The sequence below is a fragment of the Myotis yumanensis genome, unplaced genomic scaffold (genome assembly GCF_028538775.1).
Source record: "Myotis yumanensis isolate MYYU_CA2020_CCGP unplaced genomic scaffold, mMyoYum1.0.hap1 SCAF_1, whole genome shotgun sequence".
NCBI lineage: Eukaryota > Metazoa > Chordata > Mammalia > Chiroptera > Vespertilionidae > Myotis > Myotis yumanensis.
Window position 1 is genome coordinate 66511775 of NW_027223752.1, and position 25543 is coordinate 66537317.

Here is a 25543-nt window from a genome sequence, read left to right on the forward strand (position 1 = left end):
GTCTTGCCCTTGGATTGATTCCAGGTAAGTCAACGGGCCCTCACATATGATTCAGAGGGAACTATGCCATGGGGACCACACGTTATCCATTTGTAGAATAAATTCTATATACCAGATATGCTTTATGGGCTGTGTAGGATACAAAGTTGGATCAAACACAGATTTGACTCACGAAGTAGCTTCAGTCCAACAGTCTATCATCTGCCTTTAATCAGTCATTATGAAGACTGAGGGGGTGGGAAAGTCATATTTATTTATCACCGCTCATGGGGGCAACCAAAAATGAGGAAACTGCAGAAAATTGTTAGGATGGCATGGATCAAGAGAGACAGAGGGATGGGAGGTAGAAGAAGGAAAACATATCTGCTTTGATTCCGTTTATCCCTTTAGAGCCATCACCCTCCTGCCTCTGATTCAGTTCCACATCACATCAGCCTGTTGAACATTTCAGTCTGGATGGTCCAGAAAGCACTCATTTCAAAAGGATTCAACCTCTACTCCTCCAAACTACTTCCTACAAATTTGCCTCTCTGTCAATCTTTTCAATAATTTATCCCCAGACCTGAGACCACACTTATCTTGTTTTCCCCTTCTCCTTTAGCCCCCAAACCTAATTACTCTGCACAACTTTACCACACATCACTTCTCACTTTCTACTAACAATGCCACCATCTTAATTGAGGCCTCTTCATTTCATATCTTGAGGGCATCATTGTTTCATACTTGGTTATCTCACTTTTATTCTGCCACCTTCCCATCATCATTTATGCTTTTAGCTGACTTTGTTGGGATGCAGAGTTTAACGGGATGAGGAAAATTTAGCTTATTTGTTAAAACTCTTTTAACATTCATAATTTTGATGAAATTGCTGAATGCCCATTTTACAGTTTGCATTTTCAAAAGCATGAGGGATCTCTGGACAGAATGTGATTCTCACAGTACTAATGATTTCTTTCTCTTAGTCTTTCCCACATCTTATAGTCGAATTGATTTTCACATCTAAGCCATATTTTATGTTTACCCCATTATGCTTTGGAAAGACACTAAGAGTTATCTAGGGATTCCGAGCTTGTGATGGTGTGCTTCTATCTATGTAAATCGGGCACCTCCCATACACCATAACTTCAGTTAGTTCTTGCTCTAATTGATCATTAACCTCAAAACCAGAATGTGTTATTCATGAAACACTGCATTGCAATGTTTGACAAAAAAAGATTACAGTAAAATAAAGCAAAAGATATATGACATGAAGTAATCACACAAATATCTATACAACAGGGCTCTTTTTATTAAAATATAAACCTTGGTATTTTGTGGCAAAATCATTATTTATTTTTGCTGGAGAAGTTGACTAAATAATGAAAAGCCATGGTAGTCTCCACTGTTGCATTTACTCATGTTAGTCTACATGATAAGCTGTTGTTTAGAGACACATTTTATAATAAGATACTTGGTTATATGTCTAAGAATCATGAAATGTAAAATATTTTATTAATATTCCAATAATACAAATAGCTCAAGGGCCTGATTCAAACTTATATTTGCACAGCTGTGAAAAAAGCATAGCAAAAGACATTAAGAGTATAACTAAGAAAGAAGTGATATTATCTAAAATACTGAAGAAACAACAGCATGATCACAATTGGTACATTATAGATTGTAGTTTATTTATAGCGTATAAAGAGCAATTTAGCACTGTATCTCAGCACTCAGCCCAGTGTCTGGTACACAGGCCCAGAACATTTTTGTGAAATGAAATGAGTCCATTGGAAGGATCCATTCACAAAGAGCAAGTGAATCATATTACCCTGTCTTTATGAATAGCTCATTAAGTTTTTGATAAATCACTTATGACCTAGTTTTAAAAATAAATTTTCACATCTTAAATATTCACACTTCTCACCAAAGCAAAAAGGACTTGCATTTGATCATTCAAATTTTTGGTTTTTCTAAACTGAATTGTTTTAATTTGGAAAGCACAGTTCTCCCAAGAGATGCTCAGACCAACTCATAATTTAAAGTGGTGAGTTTTAGAGATGCTTTTTCATCGTAAGTGAGGTCACATGATCTTTTCAGCACAGTTGCCTATTATGCTTCCTCTCAGACAAAGTCAATTCACTTCACCTTTTTTTCAGGGGTGGGGGAGAGCTGCTCACTAACTGTGTGTGTGTGTGTGTGTGTGTGTGTGTATGATGTGTTTATATATAAAATAAAAAAGGGGAGAGACTGAATCAGAAAACTGTCAGCTCTTAATGAAACTTATCCCCACTTCTAAAATTCACCAGTCTAAACATAAATTGCTCTTTATTTGTTTTATTGATCTGTATTTATAAGTCATATTTGCTCAGAGAAATACTTTTTGTCCCTACCCTTTCTGCTTAGCTCTCTGTTGTAAAGATAGAGGATGTAAGAATCAAATCTATATAGTTTATGGAGTGGACATTGGCTATTCTGCCAGTTGTGGTCAATGAGAGCTGTAACTGGTCTAAAAATGCTACTGAATCTTTTGGATTCATTAACAATTTTGTGAATACAGAGCTCTCCTCTTAAAGGAGAAAACATCCTTTAGGGCTCAGTCATCTCATGCATTGCGCAAATCACTGGAACATCCCCCCAGTTGAGCCATGTACCATTGAGCCATGTATCATTGCTGTTGGCTGGAGTGGATATTTAAAAAAATAAAAAGAAGCCAGTGATACTTTTCACACCTTTCAAGATTGTCTCAATGAATGCAATGTCTTGTGCTTACAGAGAAGAATTATGAAATAAATTATAAGCTTAATTATAATTATAATCCTTGCTTCAACAGAAACACTGAGATATCTTTTAGTCACATAAGACATATCTTGATGTCAGAGGCATTTTCAACTCAACTGAATCTGAAGTCTAAACTGTTCATCTCTTTTGTGCATGTGAATCAACAGAGGGCACTGAAAAAGATCACACAGGAAGCATTTTTGTGGGTGGCCTTGGAATGGGGGCCAGCATGATTCACTCACATCCATGCTGGACCTTAAGGGGCAATTACAAAACTATTCCAATGGCAATGTTGCCAGCCGGCCTTATATCTAGTCCACACCATCTAACCAGAAAGATGTGGTTAGTGAGCAATCTGGGACCACTGTGGCAGGATATATGTCTGCTGAACAGTGGGAAGAGGGGCAGAGAGAGAATTTTGTTCACAGTGAGGATACAGGAAGGGGCAGAGATTTGGATTTGGAACCATTTAGGCTCTAAGCAATGTTAGGAGGGGAGGCAGATTGTGTTTCAACTGGTATTATGCTCAAATTGTGCTTGGAAATGTTAATTTGAAGGATATCTTTTAAAATAAAATTTTAGTTTATTTTTTATTTTATAAAATTAAATTTAATATAATAAAGTAATATCTAACTATATGATAAAAGCTCCAGAAATCAATGATTTTTAAGAGGAAGTTTAAGACTTACATTACAAAATGCCTCACACATAAATAGCTATCCATCCTTAAAAGAGAGACCTAGAATGAAATAGTGGAAAAGTGATGCCCCAACTTTGTAGGCATGGGTACCCCTTCAGACTAGCAGGTTACTATTGCCAGGTATTCACATCACAGGAGCCCCTCACTTTCAGAAACAGTTATATGGGCTCCAAGCCAACATACAAGACGTTTTGACTGTGTTACAGCATTTCAAGGTGCAAAAAAGTAAGAGGAACTTTCCTACAAGTTTCATCTGTGCTCTTCAAGAAAAATAAGTTAAAATTTGGTTTAACCAAGATTGGGGAAAAAAATCATAATTTGAGCCCCAAACAGAGTCTAATCCATTTGGAGGTCATTGGTTCTATAATAGCTCTAAAGTGACCTCGGTCAGTGATGCAGGGGAATGGCGGCTGTGACTTGCCTCACCAGAGGATTCAGTGGCTGGGGCTTCCACTGCAGACTGCTGGCTCCTTACCCCCACCCCATGCATTGCTGAAATATCAGGGGGATGGTGAAGAGTGGGAGGGGTGGTAGATTTGACAATGCTCAGTAGTCCTCCAAGGAATGTCACTCACTACTTTTCTAAGCTTTTCTTTCTGTCTTCACATTTTTGCATTTTTACAGATAGCAAACAAGGAGAACGTATACATATGTTTCCGAAAGTATGTAGCTGTCTTCACATCTTATGTTCATCTGTTGTTTAAGACATTACCTCGGGCCTACGGGGGTTGGGGTGGGAACAGAGATTGGGGGAGCAAATTATAACTTTGAGAGAAAATGTATGTTCTTTCATTCCCAGCATTTTACACATTTTCTTCCTGTCTCTCTGCTCTGCCTTAGCATTTCCAGGAACAGACACACTGAACAATTTGACCTGCCACATGGGAGACACAGCTCACTGGGTCTCTGTCTCAATCTTTCTGCCCTTCCATCTGCCTCATTAAAAAAACATACATATTTTACATTGAAGGAGGCATAATTAACTTGCTTTTCCCAGATGAGTCCCTAGCCTGATGAGATGCCAAAGAAAGAAAAATACTTCCTGGATGACCACATACAACAAGTAAATGAACGCATCCCAAGGAAGTGATAGTTTGTGGTAATTGTGCAAGTAAACACGGGCCCCCCAAAGCACACTGTGAGTGCCCCCTCCTCTTTTGCTGTAGGTTCCTGTGCTAGCAGAGAGGAATTCTCTCTACAGCAGGGGAAATGGTTTGGCCTCCCAAGAAGGAGGTCCTTTGGAGAATGGAGTAAAGTGGGAGAGGAGGTAGAATAAGGATTCAATGCAAAAATCAAAGAGTAGCTGGCACACTGCATTTTTATTACTTTTCCTCACGCTGATAAACATCTGGCACCTGAGGGTACTCACGGGAATGGTTGCTAAATCAGGTAGGAAGCACATTAGCTCACCACAGAAGTCTCTCACTTTCACATATAGCTGGATAGGTCCCTTATAGCTATGGGCTCCAAGCCAACATACAAGATGCTTTGGCTGTATTATATCATTTGAAGGTGCAAAAAAGAAAGAGAAACTTTCTGTGGCTGTCCGTTCAGTTACCACTAAGACCCCAAGACTGTTTGTATTATCTAACCATTAGGAAGGTCAGCTGGCTTGGTGACAAAAACCTGAGAGCTTTAAAACTCCAATGGACAAGAATAGAAACGTTTTTAAAAATAATTCTCTTAGAAGCACTTTTGAACCATTTTAGTTACTGATGGACTTTGACAAGACCGAGCACAGTGGCCTTGGCCACACAATAGGACAAAAGTTGATTCAGAAGAGCACCATCTGCCCCATTGTATTCCTTCCCAGGCAGTTGTGTCCTGTAGAGCCAAGTGCTTATGGTCAGTACACAATTGATAGTGTTCTGTTGCCTTATCAAGAAATATGCCTCCTCAGAGAGGGTTGGGAAGCAAGTTTAGGAAACCACAAAGGGCTCTAGTAGGATAAGGAAAATTTTCCTTATTACTTCTGAGGCACAGCTCTCAGAGTTAATAATAATGATGATGACACTGCTGCTGATAGTAATAATAATAATAATGACATAAATGAGTGTTTCATTAACTAATAATACTATAAATGAGAGAATTTGGATCCAATAGCCCCCTGTAAGTTAGATATAACACTATTCCCATTTCACAGCAATGATACCCCAAGGTCATATTATTTAGCACAGAGCAGGCAGGAATCTAATATAGGTTTTCTAATGTCACATCTAGCATCTTTTCTCAGTTGTATAGTTCTCCTGTTTTTAAAATAAATTCATTCATGATACATAAAGGATAATACCACTGAGAACAATGTTTTCCAAAGTGTTTTCCACAGAACCATAATTCCAGGGCATGTCATAAAATATGACAGAAAGAAAAGGAATCTAATAAGTTTGGAAACTGCTAGGTTTAAAAATGTTAAGAGGCAATATTTCTCAGAGGGTCGAGCCTGCCACTTGCATAGCTGCACACTGTGATTCTATGTGAGTGTGCAGCACTTCCCAGACCCACTAAACTGTGGGAGCATGAAGAACACAACAGATGTGTGTGTGTGTGCAGTATTTCTCAAACTTATATGACCAAGGGATCATTATGTTGAGCAGCATCTCCTGAGACTTGTGTCCCAGGACATTCACTGGGGGCAATACTGATCTCCACCCATGCCTCGTCTCCCTACTGAAGTATTTCATATTGTAGATACTGGCAATGGCATGCCTTTAATTTGAAGGAAATGATGCTACCACTGAAAATGGATCTTACTTCAATGAGATCACAAAAGAAAATGCAACTTGTTTTATTATACTTTCTGGCATTTGAGATCACATTTGGTACCTGATTTACTAATTTCTTTTTACAATAGCTTAACCCATATAAAGAAGCATGTGATTTCCACCATTTAAACCCTATCAGTAAAATGATCATTATGTCTTTTTAACAGAAAAATTTCCTTCAGATTTATGACTTGCATCTGGCAGGAAAAAAAAACTATGCAATTTATGCATTTGGTTACCACAATGGTAACAAGAATAGGAATCACAGCAGCCCTTAGGATATTACAAAACGAATTTGAAACTAGTCCTTGCAAGCGTTGGGCTCCATTTGGCAAAAAAAAAATATATTTGGTATTATATATGTGTGTGAAAGAAATAATTTGAGTCTCTATACCCTGTAGGAATTACACACCAGGGATGTGCTTTTATATGTTAAAGAAAATGCTAAGAAAAGACCAAAATCTATCTTCAAATATTTCCTTCTGTATTTTCATCCCTTTTAACTAGAAACCCTTGGGAAAAAAAGATTTTGCCAGCAGTGGTCCTAAGGCTCTATCTTTCTCGACATAAAGACCACATCCTCATGTGTCCCACATGACAGGATCGGAATAGAATTTATTCAATTACTCCAAATACTTCCATGCTGGGTACTGATGATCAAGACTGAATTCACTGTGTTTTCCTTTGCATCAGAAGCTCTGCAGGCTTGTGTGTAAAATGGGGCACCATTAAACAGAAATATCAAGTAACAGAAAAAATAACAATTAAGACCTTTTCACTAAGCTATCTCGGGTCCTAGGTAATACAAAATTGTGTGTTTATTTTTCTGGAATTTGGGGCCCTAGCAAAAAAATGCAGGAAGGCCTTCAAGGGATGAGGCAAGTAGATAAAGTAGCATTTATTAGTACATAATAGCACAAATAAGGAATCTCTAATAGGTTATTTCCCCCAATTATTATGAAACACCTGCCCATAGCCAGTAGCACACAAAAATCTCCAGCAGAGACTGATTAAAAGTAATTAGAACAGGTGTTTATTGGGCTGGGAAATTAGAAGGGAGACTTTAGGTTATGCACTGAAGAGAAGCCCCCAAAGTGTCCTTGGATTCTGTGAAAACTTGGAAGTGGAAGCAAAAGGTCCCTTTACCACGTAAGTCCAGTGAAATGAATTCCTGCTGCATTCAAGGAGAGGATGAGGGATATCACACCACAACAGTAGTATTCCAAGCAGTAAAAGGACTAAAGCACAGTACAAAGAATTAGCGCTCATTTTAAGGGAGTCCTCTAATAAATAGCCTATTGGTCTCATAAGCCAGTTTAGATGTTAAAGGTAGAATTCATACATCGTATTTTGATTGATTCTACCTACATAATGTAGTGTTGGTAACAATTTCCCAAAGTGTGAGAAGGTTTAACATTGACCAGTATTGTTGCAGGGTATCTCTCTTATGCAAATAAAATTTTAAAGAACTGGTGCCTGTGTTGAAAGAGTTCGCTTACAGTAATCTTTTTACTTAGAAAATGGCCTTAGTAAGAATAAAGAGGCACTAACATTTCATCTTGACCTCTTCTATAAGATTTGTCATTTCTTGTATAACTGTTTATGGGCTCCTCTCTCTCCTATTCAAATAAAAGCTCCTTGTCAGTAGATTCGGCTCTGATTTTAATTTCAGGTTTCTCAAGCTCCACCACTTGCCTTGCCCCCAGTACTATTCAGTACATGATCAGTGAGTGAATAGATGAATAAATATTTTTTTAAGTAGAGTAAAGAGATAGTGTCATAGACATGTGCACTGAACATATTTTCCAAGTAATTATACACTGATAGGTTCTAATTTAAGCAAGACTTATGGTAGGCAAAGTTTTTATTTCATTAACATTTGTTTTATTTCATTATGAATGATCTATAGGAGCAATTGAAAGCACACTGCATTTTTCAAAACTAATTTTCTTTTTTTTCCAAATATGTTTTTATTTATTTCAGAGAAGAAGGGAGAGGGAGAGATAGATAGAAACATCAATGATGAGAGAATCATTGATTGGCTCCTCCTGCACGCTCCCTATTGGGATCAAGCCCCCATTCCAGGCTTGATCTGTGACCTCCTGATTCATAGGTCAATGCTCAACCATTGAGCAACACCAACTGGGCTCCTTTTTTTCTATTATTTAAAATACAAGATTTATTTTACTTTATTCTTTAAATTATTATTTGTTAATTGATTTTGGAAAGAGAGGAAGGGAGAGGTGGGTGGGTGTGGAGAGAGAGAAAAAAAACATCAAATTTTGTTGTTCCACTTATTTGTGCATTCATTGGTTGATTCTTGTTTGTGCCCTGACCGTGATCGAACTCACAACCTTAGTATATCTGGATGATGTTTTAAACAATTAAGCTCCCTGGCCAGGGCAATGCCTACCTATTTTAAGCTGCATGTATATTTTAAATTCTTTTATTTTTATTTCCATGGTAGATATATATTATTAATTCCCAGCAAGAATTAAAGGTACTGGCAAATGGTCACTAAGCACTGTTCATGGGATGTTTTTAGTGTACTTTCCTAGTTAGTACAATTGTGATGTTACCCAATGTATTTGTTTAGAGAGTAACTCACAATTGAGTAACATCACAATTTAATAATATTCTACCAATACTCAGTGCAACTTGCTGCTTCAGATATTATTTCCCTGTCTAGGCCTTCATAATTTTCTATTTAAATTTTAGTAAAGTTGAAAAATTCTGTGAATCATAGAATCATTCTGTGAGCTTGTCTTGTTATGATAGAAACCAGTAGAGACTGTGAGTTCCTTGCCTTTCAATTATGGATACTCAACTATTGTCCAATTCTAAAGGTTGGTGTTATTTTTAAAATATTTTAGTCTTATTTAGTACTCAAAACAACAAAAATTCATAGAAACAATAATGTCATACACTAGTCATTTTTACACAATTCCCATCTTAAAAGTACACACAAATACTTGTCCTGGCAAAGCAAGACTGTGAAAGAATAGAGTTAGAGCTTACTTGCTGAATCCCTTAAGTCTGGGGGAAAATCATAGTATAATTGGTTTACTGCAGTGGTGACTATTTCATATACATCAAGACACACTATAGTATATCAAACACATGAAATATAATTTCTCACTTGAGAGAAAAAAATGGATTCCTTTATCCTTTGGATTTATAGTTGCTATTTTTCTTTAGCATGTCATCTAAGGGTTTAGTTGTAGTACTATATGTTATTTTGATGATGACTAGGAATTTCATTAGACAAGGCCCCAGGTGAGCTATCAAGTATGTTATTAGATGTGCTTTGCCTAAGAAAACAAGAAGTCAGATTCAGAAAGATGTTAAGCATTCAAATAATTCTTGTAACAAGAAAGGCTAATTAGAAGTAATCTTTTTTGTTGTTTTAAGAATGCCTGACAGGAGGTGATGGTAAGATAGTTTATCAATGGAGTAAGAGTGAGTTCTAGGCCCCAAGGTAGCTATATGTTTCTTAAATACACAAACACTCTTATGAGAACCTCCATCTTCGCTCTCCTACAAAGTAGGAGCTGCTTGGGTGGTTCTCTTTTATGAGTTCTATCACTGAAAGCCAGATTTCAATGTTCCCCAAGCACAACCGGTATGGCCCATCATTCTCTAATATACACAATACAACACACACTACAGTGATGCAGAGTCAATCAGAAGGAACAGGAACTCTACTTACAGCTCTTATTTTAGCAAAAAAGCCAATCCTCACCTTTCATTTACATGTCTTTGTTTTGGTTCAATAGTCTTTTCTTTTCACTCTTACCAATTTCCTTTGGGGGCTGGCCTTCCTTTTCAACTGTTATTTTGATGATAATATTTCCTTTAAGATGATTATTTGTTTAAAGTTCAAGTTAATAAAAGTAGCTTATCCCATTAAAAACATTCTGGGGGAACAGAACAACATTTTAGGATGCTAATTGCTCAAGTTACCAGTCATCCATGAAACATATGCCTAAAATGCTCTAATAGGTTCCACAATGTCTCCTGCAGCTATAAATCTTTTACAGGTACAATTATGTGGGAAAAGAAACAAGAACAAGTGCATCCAACATCTGGAGTCAGATGGTTCAGTGAAGTAAAATTACAAAATTAAATTTAAATGAATTTAGCTAAAAAGGGAAGGGGTATCTAATTTGATATAGACATTCATCATGTCCTCGTTGAAGTTTCTCCTAGTACCAGAAAACATATAATAAAGTCTGAACATAAAAGTTGGATAAAGCCTCTAATGGAGAGTGATAAGATGACCAAAGACACGCAGTTAGGTAGAATATGTTCTCTTTTTCTCCCTGCTATTTTAATGACACAGGATACCCAATTGTTGCAAAAATACAGTATCAGTCAGAAACTGAGCTTGTAAACATGTCTGTTCAACAATCTCTTCTGTTTCATCACACATTATGGATGGTGACTACTAGGGTTAGTTTTTAATTCAGTGATGCATGATTGAAGACTCTAACAATACGCAGGGGGAAAAGGGTCAAAACAGGAAACTGTTCATTTCAAATCACCTGCCTTTTGTTTTTCATTCTTTAAAGAAATAATCAAAATACTGACCCCCTTCAATATTGTGAATATTGTGGTGCTGAGTTCTATCTGCTCATTGATCTGTTTCTATCTTCCTAGTCCTTTAACATTCTTAAACAGTCTTCTTAATTCTGTGCTAGGCCTACATGCTGAAGAAATGTTAGGAAATAAAATACATATCATAAAATTACACATCTATCCTATATAATAAAAGCTTAATATGCAAATTGACTGACCAGCACAACAACCAGTTGCTATGATGTGCACTGACCACCAGGGGGCAGACACTCAATGAAGAAGCTGCCGCCTGGTGGTCAGGTGCTTCCACAGGGGTAGTGCCGCTCAGCCAGAAGCTGGGCTCACGGCTGGTGAGCACAGTGGCAATGGCGGGAGCCTCTCCTGCTTCCGCAGCAGCAGCGCTAAGGAGCAGCAAGCTGAGCATTAAGGAACAGTGAGCAGGCGGGTGGTAAGGAGCGAGGGGTCCCACTCCTTACTGGCAGTCGGACATCCCCCGAGGGGTCCCAGACTGTGAGAGGGCACAGCCAGGCTGAGGGACCCCTTCCCCCAGTGCATGAATTTTGTTCACTGGGCCTCTAGTAATAATATAAAATAATGTAATTTTATTTTATTACATTGATGGATTAACAGATTCTAGAAAAGATAGTCAATGTTCTTTGGCAGATTTTCTCCCCGTGGTAGTTCTATATACTGTGGGCATTGCTAGAAGTTTGACTTATGAAAATTTTATACCATCAGCTGACACTCAGATTCCCATGATGCTATCTTTCCCTTCTTCCCCATAAATATTTGGTTTTGTCATACATGTCATTAGCACCTTTCCTTCAGATCCTCCTTATCTAAAAGAGGGATTCCAAACACCTCCCCTTTCCAGCCACAAAGACAATCTACAGGACACACACTCACAGGTCAAGTGGAGTGCAAAGGCAAAAATGCTTAAAGAGGAGTAAACAATAGAGGAGGCCAGAGAAACACAAAACAGGAAAACTAACCAAGCACCTGAGGCTGAAACCAAGGCTGAGATGATAAACAAAGCACCTACTATTTTTAAGTTGTAGTGTGCTGAGCACTTTTAAATATCTTAGAGCAGTTAACACCACAACCCTGTGATAATAAAACAGAGAATAATAGCACTCATACAACTTCCTCATCATTGCATAACTGGTAAGTAGCAAAGCCAGAATTTAAACACCAGCCCTTTTATGCCACATCCCATGCTCTTCCCGCTATCACGCTGCGCCTCACAAAGTGCAGGTGGTGGAAAGCATTAAGCGAGATTGAGGAATATAACATGAAGATTGAATCTTCTATTGGAGTGGGGAATACAGAAATAACCAGCGGTACAGGTGAGAATGAATAACAAATAATTTTAGCTGTTAAGAAAAGTTCATTCATTTAAATCATGTGTTCTTCACTGACTCATAGCATTTGTTTCCCATGAAAAGTACAAAAATATTACACTTTAAATTCCTTGCAATATTTCCACATTGGAGGAAAAAAATGAAATGAGCAATTTTGTAATTCATAATAACCGCAATGGTACGGAGGGTCTGTGTCTTAAACTGTATATGTCTATGATTTATTATTTCAGAGAATTGAGTAGCTGCTCCTAAATTCACAAACAGAAAACAGCTTAACTTTTCACAGGTATTGGGCTTGAGGACTTATATTGAATTACAACTTGCATTTTAGTCCCGTAAAGTGACTGACCATCTACAGTGCTTCCAAAACCTGTATGATACTACCATCCCTTCCAGAACAATGTTGGTTATAGAAGTGTTTTCAATGGAAAGATGAAAAGTTGAGTCATTTATGAATCAGCTGTAGTTCCCAAGTCAGTTCTGCGAAGACAGAAGGTCAGGACAAAGGAGAAGGGCACTAGAACGTGCAAAGCACAACCTTCCCTTAGTTCGGAATGCATGACACTCAAGAGAAGCAAAATTGTAAGGGAACCAGTATTTCAGAGAATGCACAGAATAAGAGAAATCAGTACTTTAAAAAAAAGTGGGGGACACAGTGTTGTGGGCAGATATTCATTTACCTAATGTATCAAGAAATGGAACAGGTCAGGGGAGAAGAACAGGGAAAGGAAGACAGGTTCAAAAGTAGGCTGGTGGGAGTTAGAGCAAAGATCACAGAAGGCTGTTAAAGTGCATTGAGTTCCACAGTTGAGTCTATATCTCTGTATCTGATGGGCCAAATAGAACAATGCTCTGCTGATACACAATTTTTTTTGGGGGGGGAGTGTGTCTTCCAATTAAAGATGAACCATTGGGTTCTAAAATGATGAGTTCATAGGGAGCCAGCCCACTCAGTATAAGACCACCTTGCTAAAGGCCGCTGTTTGGATCATATCAAGAGAGTGTCCCTGTGTTCTGAATCATACCACTCTTCCGAAGGACAACTGTCTCCTCAGCAATAGTCAAGTAGGAACCTCAGAACTCTTCATGTTCTTAGAAAGGTCTCCCTCACTACCCTTGAATCTTGCACTCAATACTCTCCTTATCCACAACACTCACAGCCTCATCACCACCATCTGCAGGGCTATCAGGATAGGCTCTGTATGTCACTGTCATCTCTTGTCTATTCTTCTCTAATATCCACAGGACTTTGTTAATGACTTATTCTGACCAAGGCCCCCTGTCCCCTAAAACACCTTCTCTATACCCCCTGGCACTTTAGATCAATCTCAGAAAGTTCACTCAACTTCCTTTGGAAGCTTCCCTTTCACTTGAAACCTTGCTCTTCATGATAACACAGATTCTACAGAAACCTTTCCAACATGTAGCTTTTCTCTCATAGATCCCTATTACCAAGGAGCCTGAAAGTATGGTAGATATCCTTCTTGCCCCTCATTACTGTGTCCATTCCTTTCTTCCTTCTTCCTCTACAAAATCCCAGCTTTTCCTCTATGTCATCAGGCTATACCAGTGATGGCGAACCTATGACACGTGTGTCAGAGGTGACACACGAACTCATTTTTTGGTTGATCTTTCTTTGTTAAATGGCATTTAAATATATAAAATAAATATCAAAAATATAAATCTTTGTTTTACTATGGTTGCAAATATAAAAAAATTTCTCTATGTGACACGGCACCAGAGTTAAGTTAGGGTTTTTCAAAATGCTGACACGCAGAGCTCAAAAGGTTCGCCATCACTGGGCTATACCACCCTCTAATAGTTGCTTCTTCCACCATTCTCAAGTTCAGTGCCCCTCAGTTAATTGAAGATTCTGGTGTCTAGCGCATAACCACTCTCTCTAATACTACTCCTATTTAATGTTTAGTCATTTCCATACCCAATGGGATGATCCTCCCAAAATCTAAGTCTCTCAGTTCCTGGACTTCCTCTCTTCCAAATATTTCATCAGTCATCATTCCTGAGCCACTCACATCCATAGTTGTTCTTTAGACCCTCTTGTTACCAATAACCTCAGTCCCTGCAAAATCTCAATTCCATCTTCTTTTCTTTGGTCATGACTTCTTATCTTTCCTATCTGTTCCTTCTAACCCCAAATCATAGAACTCTGCAACTTCACCAGGACCTACAATCCACTCTTTCAGCGTCCCTCAGATATCTCCCCCATGATATCCTCTCTTGCCTCCTTTCCACCTAATAAGTCCCATAGATAATCATTGCAATACTATCCTAACTTCTGTTTTGCCTTGGTGAACTTTCCTTGTGAAACCATAGTCCTCACTAAAGTCAAACAAACAACCACTCAATACCTATACTCAAGTTGCCTAATATAACTGACATTCATAGTTAATCAAAAGAACTTTCACATGGTTTCACTATCATATCTGCCCACCTCTACCTATCTCTCCTGTTTCTATGAATAAGTTCTCTATGCTCATAGTCAAGGTCAGCCCCTCCATTTACGCAGAAGACTTTATTCTCTCCTCTCTTACCAGAATTATTGCAGCATGCTCCTACGTGGTCTTTCCACTTATGCCTTCCCTTCCCTTCCCATATTCAACCTCCAGAGTCCACTCTGAACATGACAGCTAGAATAATCCCTGAGGTAAGAGCCATGCTTCCTATGGCATCAGGGCTCTATATGATCTGGCTCCCCATTGCCTCTCTGACCTCATGTCCTACTACCTCTCTTATTGTTCTCACAGCCTAGAAAACTCTTCCCCAGGTATATCTGCATGGCTTGCTGCCTCATTTCCTTCAAGCCTTTTTTCAAAAGTTTTTGACATAGAAAGTTTTACTAGGCTACTATCCAAAATCCAACCCCCCGACTCTGTGACATTTCATATCTCTTTCTCTATTTTTTTCTCTTTAGCACTCATCTATATATAAAATACACATGGGTATATAAAGCATACAAACACTAAATCCTTTAGATTTGTGTCTTGCTCATTGCTCATCTCCTCCACTAGCAGGTAATCCATGAAGGCAAGAATTTTTATCTGTTGTGTTTACTTCTGTATCCACCAGTACACAAAATAATGCCTAACAATGCCCAGTAGGCAATAAATAAATATTTGTTCAATGAATGAGTCAACAAATAAATGGGTATATGAATGACCAGAAGGAGAAGACAGAAAGTTTTATTTTTCAGATGGAAAAAGAATATTTAGACATGTCTATTTTTACTATGAGATCTCCTGTTTATGAAATCAGGATTTCAGAGGGATCCTAATATACAATCATAGTCATGATGGTGCCATGACAACAGAACAATATAGCTCACTGAGCAACACAAAAACATCAAGAATTAAAGCAAACCCTTGAACAATTCTAAAATAAATATATTTAATCTTAGCAATAATTGTCACTCCTCGACGAAAGAGATATTTGGTTGATCATGCTTTTTCAGGGAACCTGTAAAAGTTTCATTTTTGATGATATTTACTTGTTACTTTCTCAGACATTCATCTCCCCTTTTCCCAAACACACACACCATATAAGCACCTAGAGTCTAAACGCTGACATGCATGACCAAGGGATGGGCTGTCAGAACATGTCTTTTTGCCTATATTAGGAAGAAATCACAGTATACTCACACAACTTATGTTTCTAATCTCTCCTTGCCCTCTACACTCCCCCCAAAACAATATTTATTTTTTTTGAGGATATTTGTGTGTTTACAATTATTTTTATAACATATATCTTTACATAGTTAATTATATTTTTTGCAGATGGTTGATAAGACACCAGAGGACACATTATTAAAAACTATTTCTCTCCTCCCCACTCGATTCAGTAAAATCCTTCAGTGATGTAAACATTTCCTTTTATCAGAGGCTTTCAATCTATCCCAATTTTCTATAAGTCACTGTGCTCTAATGACATTTTGTTAGATGCAAAACTTGAAAATAACAGATGAAAATTCACTTTTGACTTTGTTACACCAAAAATGTCTGAGTGATCGATGGGACCACTGCTGATATGGTGGTTCTCTGGTTCCTGTTATTAGTCATGGGTTATTTTGATCAGCTACAGAGTGATAGTGGGTGACTGGAATACAAAATACTTTCAGTTTTCTGAGCTTCAGTGAAATGCTATTGAAAGTAGCTGAGAGTTTAGAGACCCTACTTGAGTTTCCATCAATTTCCATCATTTCATGGTCTCCCCACTGGGAAGGATTTTAAGGAGCCCTCTTTGCTAATTATGTTTCACCTCAATTTTGACTTTGAGAGAAGTAGAGACCAATTATTAAAAAGAGAAAAAATATCTTTTGAGTTGGGAACACTGGAAATAATAGAAGTGTCCAGATCAGACAGAGCCCAAGAAAATTGGCTCATTGAGTTGTTAATAGTATTGTCTGCTATGATGATTTAAAGCTACAATTTTCAGGCTAATTGGGTCAGTTAGAAACACGTGGGAATCTGGATGGAATATTCTGGGATAATATTTTCTATATTTAATTTTATTCCTATATCTTAATTTTATTTGGTTACTCTCCCAGAGACATTTCAGAATATCGTGACCTGAAAATTTCAGCTAGGTTCTAACTTGAGGACAAAATGAACCAGACTTGGATTTGAAGAGACCATTCGTTTCTTTTGTTCTCTTGGGAGAATAAATTGTTAGAACTGAGGGCGAATTTTATTAGTCAAAAAAAGTACAAATAATGCTTCCATGGAGCTGGGGATCTTGGGGCCAGGGAAGAGGATGTAGTTAGTGCACATAGGTAAGCATCTCTGTAATGGTGAACTTTGGATGGTGTTCAGATTTTATCCCTAAAAAAACTCAAATGATGATACTTTTGGTTGCTATTTCATTTATCATCCAGTTTCTCTGACCCATACTCATTATGTTAACGTTCTTCTCTAGCACTTTGAATAAAAATTTGGACTGCTACGTTTAACTTCATTTATTATTCATAGTCCTTGATTGCTTTTAACATTAGTATATGAACCAGGAGCTCTGGAAGATTTTCTATAACATGTATTGGAATTTCCTGTTTATTATCTGAGTAATGTTTTCCAACAGTTATGGCTTTATTCTTAGAGGGCATGTGATCCACAGTTCTTTGCAAAGACAAGGACTATGGTATGCTCATGAAAATTGTGTCTTTTGGGCCCAAGACATCCCACCCTCCTTCAAATTCATATTGATTGCCTGCAACAGTTGTAATGAAACAGAGTTAGACAGTAAACTCAGGGCGATGGGGGGTGTATTTGTCTTAGAGATCAAACACTTAAAGCAGGATTTATGGAAGCAGAGGGCTGTTGGTCAATAGCTAGAAAAAAAAATGGATTGTAAACAAGTAAAGGACTGTCTGAGGTGTGAAGGAGAGGAGAAAGGAGACTGGAGGGGGTGGAGAGGAAGATAAGAATTAGAGGGAGGGAGGGAAGTCTGAGAAAGGGTGATTCACTGCAAGGATCAACCCCAGAGACACTTCCTTTCCAGTCCTGCTGACAGGGATTATATTGTAAACATTTCTTCCATTCTCTCCCCTGCTCTCCTTTTGGATAAATTTTAGGACACGGAAATTTGGAAATATAAACACCAGAGAGAAGTTCAGATACAGGTCAGAGACCATTATAACAATTGACTTTTGGTGTTATCATAATTTAAAGAGAAAAACCTAGTACATTAAAGCTCAGAGCACTGTCAGCTTTTTTTTCAATGTCAAGACACCTATGAAGATGCTTTTTTGACATAACTTTCAAATAAGACAAGTACTATTAATAAGAAATCAACTTTCTAGCAGAACTAAATTCTGTGTAGTAATTTTAAGTTCCTCAAAGTGTTTCCTGTTTATTACTTTATCTTTGGAGAAGTCTACAGAGGAGTAAAGTGACTATTAACCTCATTTTACAGATTGAAAACTAATGTAGAATATCAAAGGGAAGGTGGGGGAGGGTGGATGGGTGGGAATGATCAACCAAAAAAAAAAAAAAATATATATATATATATATATATATATATATCCCATAGACACAGACAATAAGGTGGTAAAGGCTTGGGGCAGGGGCAGAGGCAGGCTAGAAAGGGTCCATGGGAAAAAGGGGGACATGTGCAATACTTTTAACAATAAAGATTTTAAAAAATTAAAAAGAAATAAAATAGAAAAAGAAAATTAAGGCCCAGCTGTTAACTAAGTAAGATCTCAGAGGTAAAAAAAAAAAAAAAAAAAAGGCGGGGGCAGGGGGAGCTTCTCTAGCTAGGATAGCTATGTTGTTAGGATTAAGATTTAGGTACACTGACTCCTAAATCATTGCTCTTTCTCTTATGCCACTAGCATCAATGTATTCTTTCTCAAACAAGCCTATCTGGTCAACAGAGTGCTTCATATTGCAGAAGTGGCAAAAAATTCAGTGTTGATTTTCTAGAGATTAGAAGCTCTGAGGCTAGTTTCAAGGAAATCTCTTCATATTTCAAATGATACAAATCAGTTTAGCACAATCTACTGAGTTTCTTTGGGAGGGTTTCACTCTTGATAACAAAAAGCATAATTTAATATACAGCGTTCAGACGAAACTACGACTTCTGTGGGCCAGGAGTGAGTTATTAGAGCACCAGAGGTTTGTGGTTTCATTAAGGCCAATTGTATGCATGTTCCTCTTACTTTTTTTTTCCTCCTCAAATTGCTCAGCCTTGAGGTTTTAAAAAAGCCCGATTCAGTTTAATGGTGGCCCTTCTGATATCTGAGATTTAATGACTCTCTAATTAGGATGTTATCTTGAATTCCATGCACATATGAAAAACCATGACTTATGTATGGGAACTAGAGTTTAGTGGTAGTTCCTAGAAAGCACATCTAAAGCATGAAATAAAACTCAAGTGCAAAGCAATTTAATTTTTAAGAGGAATGTGCTATTGAGATAAAAGAAAACATAATGGTTCATTCATTTACTTTTATATGTACCAAAGTGTGAAGTTGTACTGTCAGCTGCAGGCATTGGTTTAAGTAATGCATCTTCCAGGCTATTTCACAATCATTCTTCCATTGTTCCATAAATAGATTATGTGACTACAAGCTGTTAAACTAAAAGTTACCACAATAATATAACAGGATAAAGCAGCTGGGTGAATTGAGAGGAATATATTTAGAAGACTAAATATGAATGCTGAGTTGCCAAAAAGATATCCTTTGAAAATTCACAGATATGAAGCCATTTCTGGTATACAAAAATGGACAAATATGTTGGCTAAAAGCCACATTTTGTGAAGCATGAATCTGCTCCAAGGCCCCTGAAAATGGGGACCAAAGCATATGTAAAAAATGTCCTGAAATGGTAGCCCTTAGAGAATTGAATGTGCTGAACATAGTCTCAACCTATGAAGATCCGGTCCAACTTGAAGTTGGGGATGGGATCGATATTATTATTGAATTTAATCTATTAAGTTCAAAAATTCAGGGGCCAAAAAATCTACCCAAAGCCTAGGTGCTCCAATTAACCACATCATGGCTCATTTTCTATTTCATATTGGGAATGTGTCCAGTGACTCTGTTTTCTTCCAGAAGAAACAGAATGATAATTATTACTTTTCTCAGTAATAGATCTTGGTCTCAGATCTAAGAGATGTGTGTGTGTGCATGCATACAGGTTGGGGCAAAAATAGGTTTACAGTTGTTCCTATGGATAATAATATAATAGTTAATAAATAATAATGCAAGAATAAACTCTGTGTTTTGTGTACTAACAATGGTAAACCTACTTCTGCCCCACCCTATATGTATGTAAATAAATACACACATATAGAGGGGAAAACCTTTCTTTTCAAAACCATCTTCCAGGAGCACAATTTGCTATCCATCTGCTACCATCTTCACCATTATGACTCTTTTTTAAAAAACATCATATGGTTGTGCCTCTGATAACTGCGAGGGTCCAGTGTATCACCATACCTTAAGCATCTGGTGTTCTTCATTTTTATGCAACCTCTTAATTGACTACAGATTTGCTTCATTTAGGAACCCAATCTCTGGGTCCACATTAAGAGCATGACTGCCCCTTAACATATTGAAAACAGAACTGCTTCCCTTCTTTTCTCCCCACTGATTTTACATTTTGTGCCTCTTCATGTTCTAATATTTACCTCTCTTCTGAAGAGAAACACTTTCATTGTTCAAAATGGAAACCATTTCCCCCACTTGGTCCAATAGTGCAGAAATATAAAAATCTTGATATTACTTAGTTTTCCTATTTTCACTGATCCCAACAATACTAAATTCAATTTTTATGAATTATAGATTTTTCTTGTGTTTACTGTAGCTTTGCAAAATAATTGAATAGAGATCTGTATGGGTCTAAAAATATTATGCCTAAACAGCTTCAGTTTCATATCTACTGCAAAAAGCTAGAATCTAGTAATATTTAATGTCCTTCATTGTTATATCTTTAAATCTTACCACTGCAAGTGAATGTGAAAATCCTTAAATTGCTGGCCTCAGTGTTCCCATGTCAACTGGCATATGTCCAGGTTGGAGATCCTGCCAAAAGTCAAAGGAAAACATTCATGAGACAGAGCCTGATGAACGATTGTTTTAATCCTGCATGCCCAGCCCCGCCGGCAAGCGTGGTTTATGAATACCTGCTGCTGCTTTAATGATAAGACCTCTTAAACACAGCTGAATGCATCCATGGATTTTTTTCTTGCCCTAACTAAGAGACTGATTATTGATCTCCATCTGAATGTTCCTATTGAGAACAAGCCATTCATGAATACAAGCTGGATGAATAACGGTGCACTGCACGGGCACTTTAAATAAACTGCAATAGAGACATAGTCTCTGTGGATAAAAAGGAACAAACCCAATCCTAATGAAGCACTAGTTACATGACTGAAAGGTCTGTGGGCGTTCTATGGCCAAGCATCGGACAGTCCAGGGCACCTGGGCTCTGACTGAACGTCACATCTGAGTTAGTACAGGACCCCAAGGATACCCTATATGCCTTCTCAAGGGAAGCTTCCCAGTTCTCTCTATTGCTCGTGGGATGAAGCTTTGAGGCTGGAATGGGCTGATCTTGCTACTAGAAGAGAGGGGTCTGAACCCAGAAGCAGCAGAGTAGACACACAAGGGATGTGAGCCAAATGAGGAACTCAAGACTTCAAAACCTGAAGATAGGAAGGTAAAACGTCGCTCAATGGTTATCCCCAGGAGCTCCCTGAAGGTGCCTGGGAAACAGTCAGAGAAGCCTAAGATCAGGAATAGACAGTCCCCGCGGCCTAACCAGACCTGCAACACTCAGCCTCCTCGGCATTATTCGGGCGCAGTCTGGGGTCCTGGGTCATTCACAGGTAGGAGGGTGCCAGGGACATCCGTTTTCAACAGCATCTGAGTAAGTCAGTAGCTTGGTCCAAGTAACAGATGTCCATTCACCTGATGTCCATTCACCTTTTCATTTATTTATTCATTTCAGATCTAAGGTGTTTTAAAGTTAGAAAATGTCAGACTTAGTAATTCTTATATGGGTTTTTGTTCTACATGTATATGAATGTGTGTGTTGGCTTCTTTGATGCTAAAGAGGAGATATGTTTTATATTCACCATTTGCTAAAATACTTATTCAAATAATACACTTGATATTTTTATATTTAAAAAAACAAAACTAATCGATGAGAATAGTTCTTCAATGGCAAGAATACATGCAATTGTAAATATAAAAATAAGAAAATATTTACTAAAGACACTACTTAAAACAAAAGCCACAGAGGAGTCTATGTACCATACACAGTGCCTACCTTTAGCATAGCACAGTTATGTTTTTTAAACATGTTTTCTGAACTATGCATTACCTTAACATTAAAAGGGAAAAGAGTCATTTAGGATAGAGTTCTTATTAAATTAGTATTATTAAAGGCTGAAAATATTTTGGCACATACTGAGGAAAACGATTCTCAAATGTGAGTATCCAAAAGTATTTGGAGAGTTAGTAAAAATAAGACAGCTTCTTTTTACAGGTTCTTTTTACATCCTAAAGATTCTAAATGAGTAGAACTAGGATGGGGTTCCCAGCTATATATATTCAAGGAGAGAAGAGCCTTCATTCTATTGTACCTAGCTCAAAGAGTCAAGTCAAGAACTAAATTAGTAGAGGTCACCTTCAGACTCAGTTAATGAGAAATCATTTTCTGTTTAGCCAGCCCCTGCTGGTGTTATATGGCTTACAGGTGACATAAGTCAAGCACTGACTTTAGCAGAGTACATGTTAGAGGAACAACAGCCGTGATATTTAAAGGGGTAACTTGCTTTTAAACAATCAAAAACTTCCATCATCAAAGCAGGTGAGTAAGACTTATTTGGAGGGACAGATATACCAGCAAACCCAAACTTGTTCCAGTTGTATTGAGATGCTTTCTACACAAATGAAGCTAATAAACCAAAATAACTTTGGAATTTGGCAGCACATATTCCATCACATGAAATTGTTTCTTTTTAAGATATTAATATTCTTCCAGTTTATTGGAAATAACAATACACTGGAAGCATCAAGTTAGAGGGTATCTTGCCACGTCCATTGGCCCACTCTCCTTGTTTATGGGGGAGAAGATGAAGCCCAGAGAGCTTATGATACAATACTTACGATGAGAGATCAAAAACTTAACAGAAGATTCCTGACTCAAACCGGTTTGGCTTAGTGGATAGAGCGTCGGCCTGCGGACTGAAAGGTCCCAGGTTCGATTCCGGTCAAGGGCATGTACCTGGGTTGCGGGCACATCCCCAGTAGGAGATGTGCAGGAGGCAGCTGGTCGATGTTTCTCTCTCATCGATGTTTCTAACTCTCTATCTCTCTCCCTTCCTCTCTGTAAAAAATCAATAAAATATATTAAAAAAAAGATTCCTGACTCATACATTAACCCAGTCTCCATTCCAACACACAAAAAAGTTTGTAAAGCTCTATTCTCAGCCTACAGTTTTACTCATTGACCGAGGGAGTTTTTCACACGAAATTTTCCTTTTTTGGCCGGGAGAGGGGGACGATGTGTCCTCTGGGGTTCGCTCCCAGATTTTCTCAGGGAGAAAACATATGCTCCAGTCCCCAGAGAACTGCGCTCCCACACTCACAGCTGTACGACAGGCAAGAAAAAGCTGTCTAAAGCTTTAAAAAAATAATCAGCATTTGCAAAAGTACTCTGGGGTATCTTGGGGAAGTGTTCCAAGAGAATTGCTGTTATAAAAAGATCACTAGGTTCTCTTCTCCTGGATCCTACTCCACACTCAGACATTAATATTTTAGGTGCAGCAGTGATACTCACTTACTCATCCGAAGTTCAACGTTCAGCAAGGACGCCTGGCGGCAAGGGGCTGTGTCCTTGCTCTCATGTGGGCTGCTGTCCAGGGGGAACGAGGGCCTCCTGGAAAGCCTGCTGCATCCCTGCCTGTGTGCCCGAGGGCGCCAGGCACGGGGTCCACCACTTCCCCAAGAGAGGAGCTCATGCTGCCCTTGCTTGGCTCTCTTTCCAATTTGCAAACACAGCTCACAGATCTCCATTATCTTACTGTGAATCAGTTTATCCAAACAACTTTCATGAAACCTAATAAAGCATTAGACTCTGTATGTCTTTCCTCATCCTAGCAATCCTTACTTATCAAAATCCTACTTATCCAATAACAGCTAGATCAAATCCTCTCTTCCCAATCTCCCTCTAAGACTCTATCCCACCGACCTAAGAGTGTGCAGAGCAACCTATTTATTTCTCTTATATCACCTGAAGTGCAGGGATTCTAGACCCACGGGCCTTATAAATCATTGAGTTTAACTTTACCTTTTAGATAAGGAAAGAGTGGGCTAGAAAGTTGCACAGTAATTGTTAATGAATTATTACAAATCAAAGGGAAAGAACAAGAAAGTACATTTGTGTTTAAATTTTGCTCTATGATATGTTCTTCATAAGATATTTAAATACATTATTTAATGTAATTCGCAGAAAAATTTTGCTCTGTGGATATATTGTTATTCCCATTTACAGATGCAGTAAGCAAGTCTCAGAAGGGATAAATAATTTAAACCAGGTCGAATAGCTACACAGGGTAATCGGTAGGAATAGAGTTCTAACCCAACTCTGTCTGAGGAGGCCAGACTATGCCAAAGGTAACTCTTATCCCCTAGCCCCCTCTACTTCCACATGGAAAAGTGTTGAAATTTATTGCAAAAGGAGACTTGGGCAGCCCCAATGATAAACAGTAGGTCCCAGATAACTTGGTCAAGGGCTAACCCACTGCCTACTTCTGAGACCCATAATCCTTCCCCTCCTAAGGGGCAGAAAGGATGGTGACAGGTCTGAGAGTGCCTGCTTTGAAGGAATGAGAACGATGAAGACTGACAGAATCTGCAAGAATCTGAGCTTCTGGCTGGTTTTCAATCAGAGGGGTTTTGGCAATCATGTTAAATCTTTAAGCTCCAGGAGTAACAAAGCAGTAGTTGTAAAATGTAAAAAGCTGCAGATTCCCACCTTGTGTACCCCACTACTGAAGAGAAGATAGGACCTTCCATTCTTTATTTCCAAATACTGTCCACCTCATGCACATATGAGACACTTCCAAGCTTTTCACACCAAAAGGTGCACAGGGGTTGGACTTGGTGGGTGAAGGCATCTGTTGTTCCTCTGCATGTGGATTTCTCCCAAATATTCCTGTAACCATGGCAGCCCAAGCGCCTCCAAAATAATGACAATAACCACACTTTCTGACTATTTGCAATTTTTCACTTTACAAAGTATATTTGAATGCACTGTTATTTAATGTCCACAAAAACTATATAAAGAAAACAAAACAGCTATTATTAGTCTGATTTGGAATAGACTGTCACATCTCAGAGGAAAGGTGAGAATGGTGAGTGTATGGGAAGAGATCAACTGAAGAACTTGTATGCATTTATACATAACCCACGGACAGAGACAATAGGGTGGTGAAGGCCTGGGGTGGGGGGCCAGAGTGGGCTAGAAGAGGTCAATGGGGAAAAAATGGACCTAGTAATACTTCCAACAATAAAGATTTTTTTAAAAGAAAAGAAATGTGGAAAATGAAGGTAAACGAAGTATTCAAGATGTTGTGTAACAATATAAGTTGTACTTAATGAGGGCTTGCTATGGGTCCCACACCATTGCAAAGGTTAGATGTTTGTTCACTTAATCCTTATAACCACTTCAGGAAGTAGATATTATCATCTTCATTCAAATCTATAATAATAAAAGCGTAATATGCTAGTTAGACAGGACAGCCAAACGATCTTCCAGACATCATTCCGGACATCCTTCCAGACAAAGCTGCCACTGCAGGGGCTGAGGCAGAGGCGGTTAGGGGCGATCAGGCAGGCAGGTGAGCAGTTAGGAGTG

The 25543-nt window shown here is 38.2% G+C and overlaps 1 protein-coding gene across 7 annotated transcripts in view; it reads right to left on the bottom strand.

The window, feature by feature from the left end:
• SEMA6D (semaphorin 6D) overlaps positions 1–25543 on the bottom strand; it is a 563670-nt gene that overhangs the window by 344061 nt on the left and 194066 nt on the right. For all 7 annotated transcript variants that reach the window (XM_070423454.1, XM_070423474.1, XM_070423470.1 and 4 more), the window contains exon 2: positions 20617–20697. The gene's annotated coding sequence lies outside the window, so the exon portion shown is untranslated. The remainder of the gene's footprint in view (positions 1–20616; positions 20698–25543) is intronic.